This window comes from Orcinus orca, chromosome 7, assembly GCF_937001465.1.
Source record: "Orcinus orca chromosome 7, mOrcOrc1.1, whole genome shotgun sequence".
NCBI classification, from domain to species: Eukaryota; Metazoa; Chordata; class Mammalia; order Artiodactyla; family Delphinidae; genus Orcinus; species Orcinus orca.
In genome coordinates this window covers 120,299,954-120,315,013 of record NC_064565.1, presented here as the reverse complement: position 1 = coordinate 120,315,013, position 15,060 = coordinate 120,299,954, and the positions used below count along the sequence as shown (strand labels likewise).

Genomic DNA, 15,060 nt, shown 5'->3' with positions numbered 1-15,060 from the left:
GCTCGTCCGCGGTTTCCGCCTCTGCGCAGGCGCCGTGCCCCTCCCACGGCGGTTGGCCATATAGAGGCCGGGGGTGGGGGGGAGGTCAAGCGTAGCCTCTTTTCCTTTACCAAGATGGCGGCTCGTCCCTGTTTCGCCACAGTTCCTACCTTATGAGCTTCGTTTCCTTACGCTGATAAGAGTGGAACAGGTAATGTAATTCACTGCTTTGTGAATAACTAGAATGGGGGGAAGAGCGTTTCTTTAGATGGAGCTAAATGACCGGTGAGAAGAGAGAGGGACGGGGGCAGGGCAGGTGGCGGTAAGAGTTCGGAACGACCACGGGGAGGGGACCTTTCGCCTCTGGTCCTCTCTTCCAGGAAGATGGCGGCAGCACCGAGCAGGGAGCACCGGAGCGGGACCGGGGAGGGACGGCGAGCGGCCGGCGGGGCTGCTCTAGCTCCGAGCCGCCGTCGTCTCGGTGGTCCGGGCCTCGCCTCGATTGGCTGCCGTGGGTCACGTGGGGGTCGGCGACTGGTGCGCGGACCATAGAGTTGGGCGCCCGTCCCCGGGGACGTGGTCTTCGTGCGCCAGAGCCTGGAGCCCGCGCCCGACGGGAAGGGGGGAGGGCGGGCTGCCCCTCGCTTTCGCTAGGTGAGGCCTGGGGGCGCCTCCAAGTCCACTGCGGCGGCGCGGCTCGGGGGCGGGAGGGCGACGTGCCCGGCGGGGGCGTGACCGGCCCGGGGCGTCCTTCCCCCCCTCCCGCGGCCTGCAGGCCCAGCAGCTGGCCGATGCTTGCTGGGAGGCTGGGCGCAAACGCTCTCGTACAGGAAGCCTTTCTGGGTTACCCACGACTGACAGTAAACACGGCTCTGGAGTCTCTCCTGGGCGGCCGCGTAGCGCGGGGCGCCTGAAGCTCTTTGTGACCGTAGGGCGTCCTGACAGGGTGTCTTTGGAAAGTGGCGAAGTGCTCAGGGCCAGGCGTCCTCTCCCCGCCGACTCAGGAGGTGGGGAAGTCGGCTTGTGCGTGGTGTCCGGGCACCACGTAAGACCAAAGGAAAACTGACCTTTGTGTTTTATTAAGCAACGCTATGGTCACGTCCATATGGTCAACGCTATGGAAACGTCCGAAGGAGTGTAGATGAGTCTTAGAGGAATCTTCAGGAGCAGGATGGTTTACCCTTGAGCTGCGGGGTTTCTTTGTCCTCAGCTGCAGAGCTGCCGAAAACCCTCAGGCGTTGCGTTGCCTTCACCTGCGTTTGGGTGTCTGCCGCAGAACTAAGGACGGACAGGCACTCTCTTGGCAGGTAGCTTTCTTGAGGCCCTGTTAACACGGGATGAGTCACAATTAGGATTTTGTCTGAGGTAACTGGTAGTGCTGTTCTACAAAATGATCTCAGTGTTCTTTTATGGGAGCGAACCCGGGCTAATGAGACATTGGCTGAAGCCTAGTGCTCAGGTTGATATTCGGTCACTTTGAACACTAAGCAACCCCAGCTACCCTTATGAAGTACGCTTAATATTAGGATGTTTGGAAGCAGTGTTAAAGGTTGAGAAGGTATTTGGTTCAGAGTGGCTCCCATCATTTGAACTCCCAGTTGTCTGGATCTGAGACATCAACCACCCACCTGTCATGAGAGCTTTAGGTTTGGAGAAAACTGAACATACCCCCTCAAGTCTTGAAGGACAAAATATGAAAGCCATTGAAAACAGTGAAGATTAAACTTCCCTGTAACTACTATTAATTTTGCTGTGTGTCACGTCCCGATTGGGGCTTACCTCCTCTTCTCTAATCAGGCTGAGGTCACCTGAGTAAAGGAGCAGTGCGTGTAAGGAGAGCACTCCTAAGATGCCGTTGGCCCACATTCCTCGGCACTCGAGGACCCGCTGGAACCCGGTCACAGTGCCCCCTCCAGGGGGCCAGGCTGACTTCTCAGCGTCCTGATGGGAGAATTTCTTCTTGAATCATCAAGTATTTTTTTTCCTTTGGATTTGTTGTTTGGGGTTTCTGGCGGTCTGACTTTGACCTCATGACTTTACTTCTTCCACAGTAGAAAATATTTCAAAAATATATATATTGGAAATGGCTGTGTGCCAGACATTGTTAAGGGTTCTGGGGATGCAGCAGAGGTAAAGAGGACACAGACTTTTTTTCTTTTCCTCAAGCAGTTTATGGTCTGGTAGGGGCGATTCACTTGTAAAGGAGAGATTACGGTGTTCTGAGTGCAGTAATGGACGTATGTACAAGGGCTGGAGGTAGGACAGAGGGGGCAGAGATTACCTGTTGGAAAGTCTTCACAAAGAATGTGGTTCTGAAACTGGAGTTTAGAAGATGAATAAGAGTTTTTCCAGGAGGAGTTGGCAGGATGGGCTGTTCTAGACAAGAAGACTAGCTTGTGCAAAGGGAACAAGTGACAGCTATCCACTTAGGGGGTGGCATATATGGGCAAGAGGTTGAGAATTTGGTACACTGCTGACATCTCAAATGGTGAAGGACTTAATGCCCTAAGACACTGACTTGGACAGCATTTCAAATGATTACACTGTCCACCAAGATGACTTGTGATCTTTAGTCACAAGTGGATCAGATAGACTCACCATTAATGCTTGGCAGCTGAAACTTATTTACCTAAAGGGCTTGAGCAGAGAACACTTTTTAAAGTACAGAGTGATACTTGTATTTGGTATGGCCCATTCAGCACACATGCATCTCACAGGGCTAGTGATCATAGGAAGGCATTTCCCTTTTCTATTAAGAAATAACCAAGCTCCTGGAAGAAACATAGCACACAGCTGAACTCTCAGTTGCTGACTTTCGGTGGCAAAAAGTCCAAGGAGCATGTTGTCAAACGTTTTGACCAAGTATAGAAAGACAGCCAAAGAACCTTAATGTGTCAGAATGCCTTTTCTCTTGAGTTATGAAGGCACCACAACATTGAACATTTGAAAGCCAAGAAAAGAACTAAACTTTCTTCAGTGTGTAACATTTAAAAACTTGATTACACAAGTTACTTTGTGGTAAAGCAGGGTTTTCATTTATTTTTTTCCTTTTTGTATTTCTAACATCAGAGACATTTTAGAGGTGATATTCCTAGTCGGCTGCTGTTTACCCGGTGAGGTAAGGTTCCTCAGCTATCATTTAAGACAAGCCGGACTTGTCTGGGTGTCTGTCATGTTAGTCGTCTTGTTGATGCTTGCTGTTAATTTGATAACAATGCATTGGCCATGCATACTCTCCCTTAATACTGTTTATTGGCACTCATTTGGATTTTAACATTAAAATTTAATTTTACTTCAAATCAAGGTTATATCTTCATATACTTTTGAAAAGATCAAGTAAATCTGGAAAAGCTTGTGAGGAAGAAAAAGTGTCAGTTTCCTTCCTCCCATCATGTCTCCTCCCTTGCAGGACACCCACGTTGGTCTCCTAGCTGTTGGCTTTGGTCTTTGCCTCCATCTCTCGCATCCACGCCTGACTCGCATCCACGCCTGACTCGCTCACTTCCTGCCCTTCCGTCCCCTGTCCCACACATTGTCTCTCCACTCTGGCGTCTCTCACTTTCTTTCACCCCTCTGCCTTCGCCCTGCAGACAAATGCATGGCTGCCCAAAGCAGGTGCACCTTTAATTTGCTGTCAGGTATTTAGTGTTTATATTCTGGCTACTGGTACCATTCACAGTTGGGCCAAATGGTGTGATGGGATTACTTTTCCTTTCCTGGAGAAGTTTTTGTTTTTCCTGAAGTTCTTATTGGTGGTTTTTGTTGTTTTCTTAGTTTTATATGCATTTGCCGCTAAAGGTCAACCCCAAATTCACTAGTTGTCTAAACCTCCTTTCAAGCAATTCAGTTCTTTTTATCTGATCAAGTTCAGTAGGCGCAGACCTCCAACCTGCTGGAATCTCACTTCAGATCTCACTGCCCTCAGTTTCTTGGAACCCATGTCTTTCTCTTTCTTGATTTTCTTTTCTTTTTTTTTTTTTTTTACTCTCTCATTTTGATGGAGCTCTTCCTCAAGGAGTTGCCTGGGAGATAAAATTTTGAGAGCCTGGATGTCTGGAGTGCGTTATTCTGCCCATATACCTGTGTTTAGAGGTTGGACATCAGTTTGCCCCTCTGTCTTCCATCCCCCAGTGTTAGCCTTGAAGTGTTAGAGCTTTCTGATTCTTGAGCCTTTATATGTGACCGTGTTTTCTTTTTTGAAGCTTGAGGGATTTTCTGTGAAATTCAGAGCACCCGGTGCAGTGATGTCCCTTGGAGTCTGTTTTCATCTAGTGTCTTGCCTGCCCTTTGGGCCCCTTTATTTTGGAAACTTCTGTTCTTCAGTGCTGGGCGTTTTTCTTGATTTATTACCTTCATAGCTTTCCATTCACTTTCTTTCTCTTTCTAGAATTCAACTATTGGACCTTCTGGATTGACAGTCTGATTTTCTTAGGTTTCCCATTTCTTTCTGGAAGACATTCTCAACTTCATCTTTGAGCGCTTCTATTGAGTTTTTCTCTGTTTCTAGGAGATTTCTCTTATTCTTTCTGTTCCTATGTTATAACCTCCTGTTTTTGTTCCATGGATATAGACTCTCCTCTTATCTCTCTGAGGACATTGGTGAGTTTCAAAGTTTTCTTTTACCAAAAGTCACTGCTTGCTTCTGGCTGCTTTTTGTGTTGCGACTTTGGCTTTCGTATCCGCCTTTTCTGGGCTATCCGGTGATGTTTGCTTGCCTGCTTACATGTCAGAGGGACTGGGGCTTGCCAACTGTGACATTCGCTGTAGAGGCATCTGGCTGGGCCATTTCCTTACAGCACCCTGTCAGCTTCTTCAAGTCTCTTTGGGTTCTCCAAAGAAATACCTCCCAGCCTCTTGCCTGGGGGCCAAGTGAGGGGAGAAGGCCACAATCTTAGCAATAACTATGGAAGAAGTTACTTCCCCTGTCTTCAGAATGGTTTGCCATCACTCCACTGTAACTGGTGTCCCCAGTCCAAAGATTCTAGTTCCCTTTCCAAAGGGGAAAAAAACCACACCCTTTGGCTAAGAGGCATGAGAGGCAAAAAAAAAAAAGAACAGAACACAGAAAACTGTCCTTTTTGACAGTATTTTCTTACTACTTTTGCCTGGCTGCCCTTTAGCAATGCTATTTTTAGCTTACAACTTGCATTGCACTTAAATTCATTGTTCTTCTGTTATTTACTACACCTTTTATAGCCCAGCTGTGGGTTTTACATTGTCTTAAATGTGTGCTGAAGGCCCTGGTAGGAAAGTGGACGGAGGTTGTGAAAAGGCCGGTCTTCTCAGTCAAGAAGCTCACAGGGCCGGTATGCAGAGCAAGATTTTTAGTTTTCACCGATGATCAAAGACTTGACATTAAAATCATATTTCCCCTACAGACTGGGGAAAATAAACGTGACCATTTTAGTTACCAAAGGTGAGGGGGACAGGTATACCCCAATGTCGTGTAGTGTAAATAGTTTAATTCATTGGGAGGGTAAATTTTGCCTTTGCAGTGCCTATCCACGCATCTCCCATAATCATGTAATTGTATTTCTAGGAATTTAACCTGTCAAGGTACAGGCTTGAGTGAGTAGATGGTACTCTTTTCTGCAGTGCTTGTAATCGGAAAAAAACAAAACAACATCAGCAGGGGGTTTATTTTATGGTTATTCCATGCAACGTGCAGTTGTTAACATAGGTAAACTTGTGTGTAAGACTTGGAAAGACAGCCATATGCATTTTTAAATGGAAGTAAGTGTGGCATTACATGCATGTAATGTAATCTTAGTTTTTATTTAGACCATGTATTAATATGTCCAAGAAAAAATATTAGGTAAAACAATAGTTTTGGAGATATTTCTTGAGGAAGAATCAAGAAGATTGCCGATTTTTACTTCTGTTGTTGTGTTTTACAATATTTTTATGCTAAAGATCATTCTTTGGTCGACGGTATTATCGTATTCATACTATCAGTTAATAAAACTGGTACGAATGTAGTCCCCATGGCCCCGGCCCATTCCATCCCAGGCTCTGCCATGGGTGCAGTATCCTCTCAGGAGGCTATCTGTGCCCTGAGACCCCACAGCTGGAACAGCAGCCCTCATCTAGGTCAAGGAGAGGCAGGAAGTTGCTGATGCAGAAACCAGTAGTTAGGTAGCAAGTGCCGTTGAGCAATTAGGATGGATTCTTTTCTGAAAGCGCTCTCAGGTTTGCCTTTTATTTGTGTGAATTGCTATTCTTAGACGTTCCTGGCTGTGGACTTTGTCAGACATGCAGCGGTGCTTGGGTCTTAGGCATTGGTTCTTTCTACCAGACAGGGCAGAGGGTGGAGATGTTTGTTCAGGTGGGGAAGGTAGTCCTCCACTGGAGCGGGAGTCAGGAGACCTGTATGTACTTCAGTTTAAACTTGTTCTTAATCAGCCTTGTGATTTTCGGTGTTTCTTTTTTTCTTTTTCTTTTTTTGCCATATGCGGGCCTCTCACTGTTGTGGCCTCTCCCGTTGCGGAGCACAGGCTCCGGACGCGCAGGCTCAGTGGCCATGGCTCACGGGCCCAGTCGCTCCACGGCACGTGGGATCTTCCCCGACCGGGGCACGAATCTGTGTCCCCTGCATCGGCAGGCGGACTCTCAACCACTGCGCCACCAGGGAAGCCCTTGAGTGTTTCTTAATCTGTAGGACTTCAGCTTCTTCCTCTCAAAGATAGGAAAGGAGTCTCTGAGGTGGTTTGTTTCCTTTCTTCCTTCCTTTCCTTCATTCATTTCCTCCCTCCCTTTACCCCTCCCCTCCCAGCGTTCCCCCCCCCCCGCCCCCGCCCTTGTTCAATTCAGTTTATCAGAAACTTAGTTTTTCAACTTGGAAGGGTGACACCTGGAGCTAATAGTCACTCATACAGCATCCCGTTTTGTGATCTGTTTCAAGGATGCACGAGTGATACAAAAAGCCTTGCCTATTAAAGCTTTTTTTGTTGCTTCCTACACACCAGGCATCATGACCTTTACTTCCAGCAATGGTTCAACCAGGTGATCTTACACCCCCACCCCCACCCCAGAATATCTGGAAACATTTTTGGTTGTCATGAGTTGGGAGTGCTGCTGGCATCTCATGGTTAGAGGCCAGAGGTGCTCACCATTCTGCAGTACCCAGGACAGCCCCCACAAGGAAGAATTGTGTGGTCATAAGGAAGAACTGCCTGGTCACAAGGTCAGCAGCAGTGAGGTTGAGAAGTCCTGCTTTACCGGCTCTGTCCTTGGAGGGCTCTAGGATGTAGCAGTCACAGGCCCCATTTTTCAGTCAAGGAGAGTGGAGCCTGGTAGGGTGAGGCCACTGGCAATTGCAGCTGAGTTATGGCTGTACTGCCTGCACTGCCAGAGTTCTCGTGGCTGTCACGGATACCGAGGAGGGCCATGGTCACAGAAAGTTCTCCCCAGGCTTACTCTGCCAGGCCTGGGCTAAGCGCTGCATGTAAACTCTCATAATCCTCACAGTGACCCGATACTAACGTCAGCTCCCTTTTGCAGGACAGGAGACAGAGGCACAGAGAAGTCAGGATTTTCTTTTTTCCTTGCCTTGGTCCTCATTTTCAGTTCACACATTTAAACATTCAGCCTTGACAATTTACCTAGTGTTTCCTCTCAGCATCTCTAGAGTTTCTCTAAAATTTGGGATCCAGAGGTGATGTAATGTCCAGGAGCGGGGCCACCCAGGCCTTTGTAGCAAGGTAGATATTCTACCCTGAAGGAAACACACTAAAATTGGTCTGTGTCCCTTAGAATTTTGAATATCATTGATTCCTCATCAGGCATTTATTTTTCACCAAGTACATATCTGTCAGTAGGTTTCCCGGAAGGAAGTGAACACATCAGAGTTCCAGACCTAAAGCCATTGAGCACTCAGGGCCCATCTCTGCAGTAACCTGTAAACGGCTGCTGTCGGTCAGTCTTCAGCCACCGTCAGGGGGTCAGCTTTCACTCTTGCTGGACTGGTGTTTCCATCTTCCTATCGCAGCAACCCAGTTCCACCACCTCTGGCTGCCTCCGTGATGTCATCGTATGACTACACAGGTCTGGTGGGGTAAGTCCCTGCTTAGCTTTACCTGCCCCACCCTTCATCTGGGTTACAGGATAAGCCACTGGTAGACTTGTTCTTGTTTTGGACCCCCTGGCGCAGCAGGGTGTCCTGGCTATGGCAGGTGCCCTGTGTGTTTGGAGGGGATGAACAGACAGGACAGTGTTGATTCTGGACTCTTGTCTTTCCTGCCTCTTGGTGAATTACCATGGGCTGCTGCAAGCCAGAGCAGCTTTCTAGGCTCTGAGGGGTGTGCTGGACACAGAAATAAGGCAGTCTGCAGGCCACATCTCAACCTGTTGCTCTTGTGTTCTTCAACCACCGTTGACTCTGGCCTTCACAGATGGTTTTGTAGTTCAGCTTTCTCCAGAGGCTTGGATGTGCTTGGCCGGCACGTTGCTGAGATCCAGAAGCATGCTGAGCACGGGCCTTCTTTGTGGCAGTGCAGCTTGGTACCGTGGGGCTCACCGATGCTTGGGAAGCCAAGTGTCCTCTTGCCTGTTTTCTATGCTGTCTCACCTTTATCGGCATGATTCCTTTCTCTAAGCTTCTAGCATCTTGTTTTGGGGCGTGGGTTGAGCTGGCCTCGCTCTGCTGGCTGAGGGAGAACTCTGCGTAGCAGTCCCAGCTCTGTCCACGGGCAGGATACACTGTCTTCCCAGCTGTAAGGTCATTAACGGCACTTAAGCTTCTAGACACAGTGCAGGCTGGACCAGTGCTACTGCTGTTGGTTTCTTTCTGGAGGAAGGAAATACCTTTGGCCAGAGGCAGTTCAGTGTGCAGCGTTATCTCTGTTGCATAACCTGTTGTGCCCTTCCAGGGAAGTTCTGTGCACCACCCGTTAGGCCTGTGCATCGCTTGGCCTGGGCGACTGGAGTTAAGTGAAAGGGGACTGGGAGGGCGGGCGCTGTGAGTCAGGAATCTCTTGGACTAACGAGGGTCAGGCGCCAGGGGGTGTAGTGCTGAGCTCCCTGCCCCTCGTCATCCTACAGACCTCTGGGTGGATGGTTCCTGGGGGAGGGAAAGCAGTCTTCATGCTGGTGCCTTGGTAGCAACGGCCTGCATGGCAACTGCTCTGGCCTCTTAGGAGGTTTCCATCAGGAGGCTCTGGAGAGAGCTGCGCTCCTGAGGAGGTTACCACAGCAGACAGCCTTGGGGGAAATGGAAGCTGGCGAACACGCCCTGACCGCCGGGCCCCTCAGGACCAGCAGAGGCCAGAGGGAAAGAGAAAGCCGTGCAACTGTAGAGTTAGAAGAAATAATTTTTGAAAGGATGTCGTGTATTTGGCATGTTTTGCTGTTTTTGAAATTCTGGTTGAGGTGAGTGACTTGTTGAGAAGTGGCTCTGCCTCTCAGGGCTCCCTTCTCAGTATACAGGGTGTGGTTTCTGATTCCTTGATATACAGAGTTGAAAGTTTTCGTCCTTGTTTTAACTTTTTCTTTAGAAATTAAAAAAGAGTAATAAAAGAGGAAAGGATGGCTCTGTGTGATCATTCCTGTCTTTCTGATGTACCATTCTGACAGTTATGAACTGTGTTAACTCTAACTTGGTGGTGTCCTGTAACTTATAAATAGAAGGCTTTGAGGTGTCTGGGTGGGACTTTAAATTCACTTCTCCCTCACTTGAGATGGTGCACTGACTCCTGGACATAGGGTGTTAGGTGCTGACAGGTCAGGTGCGAACAAAATCAAGGATGATGCGTTATCCTAATCGGTTTTATTTTGTATGTTACTGTTCATTTCACTTTTATGTGACATGCTTTCTAATTTTATTAATACTTAGCTCATTTATAAATACCTTTCAGATGGAATTACTGAATTATATTGACTGTTTTGACTTTTTCTCATAAGTGTAAGATTAGTTAGGTGTTCTTATAGCACTGGCTTAAATCTGTGTGTGTGAGATCAATTTGAAGAATACAGTTTTTTTCTGTAGAAACAAGGCTTCCGTTTTGATACATTTGCTTTTGCTTGGAGCTGACTCTCCTGCCCCTGAGACCAAAGTGCTGTATTGCCTTTGTCGCCAGAGCAGTGAGCTCAGCAGTGCTGTCAGGCGGCCTGTGCCCAGGGCCCCTTGGCTCCTAAGCTCAGCCTGGCGGCCTCTGGGGCGTCCAGACCAGGTGACCCATCAGGCTTGCTGCCGTTTGGAGCTATCCCTTAATTTCACAGGTGCTGGAGATGATCACTGTGTGCCCTTGAGATTGGGTTAAGTGTAGCTCTTTTCTGAAAGACTGGGCAGGGAGGAAACGATGGTGTTACTGGGAAAGGCAACACTCTCTTTTTGATCTTTGAAAACACGGGTTGGCTTTCCTTTGACCCGTGAGACATGCCTTTGCTTTTGGAGCAGCGTTGCGTGACATCCTCATCTTCTCGTCCTTGGTTGCTTGGGGCTTCAGGTATGCCTACCTGCCAGAGATGCCGCTGAGTTGGAGAGAGTGTGTGTAAACCTCCAGCCCTTGATTTCTTCTGGATGGTTCCACACTGTGTGGGTAGTGTTAGGACCAAATCTTCAAGGAAGAAATGGCATGTGAAGGATTCAGTGGTGATCTGTGGGAATTTCCATAAAATCTCACAGGATTGTATAGTAATTAGGTTTTTGGTGTCAGTTGGTATATGGCTTTATTGAAGGTGTATGATTTTGGTTTTAGGCTATTTAGAACTTACTGGATATGCATTAGAAGGCTTCTTATAGGACTGTTTTAATTCACAAAGGTAGCTTTGCTTGTCTTGTTATCTCCTCACCCCAGTCCTGAAGTGGTAGGGGTATGTGAGGGTTTTTCTCTCTTTTAAGCCGTTGTGCTTTTTTTGGTTTTTTTTGCGGTACGCGAGCCTCCCACCGCTGTGGCCTCTCCCGCCGCGGAGCAACAGGCTCCGGACGCGCAGGCCCAGCGGCCATGGCCCACGGGTGCAGCCGCTCCGCGGCATGTGGGATCCTCCTGGACCGGGGCACGAACCCATGTCCCCTGCATCGGCAGGCGGACTCTCAACCACTGCGCCACCAGGGAAGCCCTAAGCTGTTGTTGATTGAGTGGTCAGTCTCTTTGCCCAGCCTAAATATCGCTCCCCTCTCTTTGGGCCACGGTCCCTTACGTGGCATGGCTGGCTCCAGCTGCTGGTGTCTCTGAGTTTTGCTTCTTGCCCAGAGAACAGTCTGTGATTGGTGGCTAGCTCAGATGGGCACGTCCCTTGTGCTCCTTCTGCTTGTGGTGTCTGAAAAGCTCTCGGAGCACCTCTGCTCTCCCGCAGGCCTCCTTCCTCCTCTGCAGGAGCCGGCGGGGAGTCCCGCTGTGGACCCTGACGTCATTTGGGGTGTGCTGCTCAGCATGTTGACGTGGTGCTGTCAGCAGCTTTCTTGACACTGTCTGATGGTTTAAAATTCTGCTTTTGGACTTCCCTGATGGTCCAGTGGTTAAGACTCCATGCTTCCACTGCAGGGGGCACGGGTTTGATCCTTGGTTGGGGAAGTTCCACATGCCTGCGGTGGTGCGGCAGATAGATAAGTAAACAGATAAATAGGTAAGTAAATAGATAAGTAAGTTAATAGATAAATAGACATTAATAGATAGTTAAATAGGTAGTTAAATAGATAAATCACAAATAAGAAAATTTTAAAAAATTTAAAAAAATAAAATAAAAATTTGCTTTCATGAACTTTGAAAAAATGATGTGTAACAGGCTTTAGTGTCATCACAATATTATAAAATTTAGGTAAAACTTTGTTATGCTCCATAAAATGTGAGTGAGAAGTGCCCTGATGTGAATAGGTGAACTCATAGTCAGATATACATTATTAAACTTGGGTTTGACTTGGAGTTGGATGGTCACTGTCATTTGCCACCCCCTCCTACCTCAATGTGTTTATTTCCAAGTTAAGGCATTTATTTTTTCTAATTACAAAACTAGTACTCTCCTCTATTTTAAAAAAAATGTTTTTTAACTCTCATACTTTAAGAGCAGTTTCAAGTATGGTACAAAACACTTTTTTCTGAACCACCTGCAAGTAACTTGGGGACATGAAACCTCATCACCCTTGGCTATTTCAGTGTGTTTCCTGCAAACAAGATGCTTAGTACAACCGCTCACACACATGAATACTTTGCTACCTTCAGACCAGTTCACGCCTCACCAGAAAGACCCAGTTCACAGCCCTGTGTTGACACTCCTTGTCAGGTCTCTAGTCTCTCCTACACTGGAGCATTTGCCCCATCTTACCTTGACTCTCCTCACCTTGACACTTGTTGACCACAAGCAGTTAGTTTGCAGAGTGTCCCTCAGAGTGGGTTTGTCTGTTTCCTTTTGATTCGATTCAGGTTTTGCATCTTCGGCTGGAATAGCACAGAAGGAGTGCTGGGTTCTTCTCTTGGCATTGTATCAGATGGTGCGCGATTTCGATTTGTCCTGTTACCAGTGGTGCCCGCTTGGCTCACTTGATAAAGGTGGTGTCTGCCAGGCTTCTCCACTGAAGTCTTTGTGATTAATAAGTATACTGTGGGGGGAGGTGCTTTTGAAACTAAGTATCTGTTCCTATCAGACTTTCGATTTGCTCATTTATATCAGTGCAGGCTAAGAGCTTCCCATTTTATTCAGTTGGCTGTCATCTTTTATTATCGTTATTTATTTTGATGTTCGTATTTTCCCATGTTTGGCCAGTGGGAGCCCCTTAAAGCCAGCTGCTGTGTCCTGGCTTGGATAAGTCCCCATTATTCATTTAATACTTCTTGCTTTCTGGTACAGCAAGGTACTCTGGGCTCTTCATGTACAATGCTTTCCTGCCCCAGACCTGAAATCAGCCTTTTCTTTGAGGAGGCCCGGTTCCATTTTACGACCGTTGGTACTCAGAGAAGCAGAATGTGGGCACCAGTTGGGCTGTTGTTGGGGTGTTAATGCACTCAGGCCCTCTTAGTGGACAGAGATGGAGTGTGTGTGTGTGGGTGTGTGTGCACATACATGTACACATGCACACACACAGATATACAGATGCCTGTGTATTTACAACATGTTTCTTTTTACATCTCTGTATGTTGAAAGGCACAAGTTCATTTCAGAACCTCGGTTTCTATCTTATACCACAGGGTTCATTCCAGTCTTTCCCTTTCTGAATTGGTAGCTCCCTTTTCCAACAGTGACAATCCTAGGTGCCAGTGTCCCTTATATATTTACTTATTTGATTAGTCACTGTGTGTGTTCCCAGTCTCCTGTTGCTGCCCCCTCTTCTGCACAGGTGCCCTCTGCTCTCTTCATCTCACTCAGCCTCTGATACCCTAGGTATGTGGACACCCCGTTTTGTGGAACTCATATCCCAGTTTCTAGAAATAAAGTTCTGTGCACTGTCTTTTTGCCCTTTCGAGGCTGTTACCTGAGCCATCGCTTCATTGTTGGTGATGCCTGCTGTATGGTATCGATGCGTCACTGTGTAGTTAGTTACCACTATCTCACTGGTGCACAGTTGTGTTTTTCCAGTTCTTTGCATGTCACTATGCTTCTATGAGCCTTCTTATACCTATTATGCCTATGCCTTCTGTGTTCTTGTGCAGGTACTTCTGGAGAGTAGGTTCTTTGGAGTGTTATCACTGAATTGGATTATGGGTATGTCGATTATTTGTGGGTTTTTTAAAAATTAGTTAATTTTATTTATTTTTGGCTGTGTTGGGTCTTCGTTGCTGTGCGCCGGCTTTCTCTAGTTGCAGCGAGCAGGGGCTACTCTTCGTTGCGGTGTGCAGGCTTCTCATTGCAGTGGCTTCTCTTGTTGCAGAGCACAGGCTCTAGGTGGGCGGGCTTCAGTGGTTGTGGCTCGTGGGCTCAGTAGTTGTGGCTCATGGGCTGTAGAGCACAGGCTCAGTAGTTGTGGCACACGGGCTTAGTTGCTCCACGGCATGTGGGATCTTCCCGAACCAGGGCTCAAACCTGTGTCCCTTGCGTTGGCAGGCAAATTCTTAACCACTGCACCACCAGGGAAGCCCGATTATTTGTGTTCTTAAATTGCATTCTAATGTTACCCATTCTCAACGATAGAGAAGCCAATTTTCCTCACCATTTCAAAATCTGCATCACTTCTGTTCATCTTTGTAGATCTCATAGTATAAGGGCAAAATGAAGATGAACACACCTGTTCATGGGTTTATGTGCCATATGTCTTAGTTTTCCATGAACTGTGTGTTGATAGGTCCTAGTCTATTCAGATGTTTCCCAACCAGAGAAAAACTCTGTTTGTGTCCTAACTTCTATATGGTAGCCTTTACTGTACAAAATTCTTAAGCTCTAATAGGGTCAAATGAGTCAGTATCTTCCTTGATGATGTCTACAGTCTGTGTTATCAGTAGGCCTTTGCACCCTCAAATCATAGGTTTTTCTCCCCAGTCTTCGAATTCCTCAAGGCTTGATTTTTTATGGCCAGATCTCTAATCCAGCTGAAATTTTATTTTGGTGTATGGTGTGAGGTAGGGATCAACCTTTATATTTTTCCCAAAATGGATTGCAAATGGGCCCAGCGCTGTTTACTGCCTAGTCTATCCTTCCTTGCTGATTTGAAATGGCACTTGTTTCAAATGCTAAACTTATAGATACACATGAGTTTTTCTTTTTCCTTAGCAAAAACCACCAAGTACTAATTACTGTTGCTTTATGGTGTGCTTTACTTAACTTCAGGTTGAATGTTTTTTCTTTTTCCCCCTTTTTTTCTTTTTTCCAAATAACCTAGAACAATTTTATTTTTAGGTGAATTTGGGAATCTTTTTTACAGTGTATATATTGAAAAACAAAACCTACGGGGACGTTGTGTTAAGTTTCCTAGGGCTGTGAAAAATTGCCACAAATTTAGTAGCTTAAAACAACACCAATTTATTCTCTCACAGTTCTGGAGCTAGAAATCTAAAATCTGGCAGGGCCACGCGCCTTCTGGGGGCTTTAGGGGAGAAACTGTCCTTTGCCCCTTCCAGCTTCTGGTGGCTGCTCCCATTTTCTTTGGCTTGTGTGTTCCAGTGTCTGCCTCCACCTTCATATAAGCTTTCTCCTCTGTGTTGTCTCTTTGCCTCTCTT

General features: G+C 47.0%; 1 protein-coding gene across 3 annotated transcripts in view; it reads left to right on the top strand.

The window, feature by feature from the left end:
* Positions 1-33: 33 nt before the first annotated feature.
* Positions 34-15,060, top strand: part of HDLBP (high density lipoprotein binding protein) — a 67,366-nt gene continuing 52,339 nt past the window's right edge. The window contains exon 1 of one of the 3 annotated variants that reach the window (XM_012533216.3): positions 34-190. The gene's annotated coding sequence lies outside the window, so the exon portion shown is untranslated. Of the gene's footprint in view, positions 191-612; positions 634-15,060 lie in introns of those variants that run through there. The other 2 variants (XM_033423673.2, XM_049712566.1) reach the window with 2 other exon arrangements.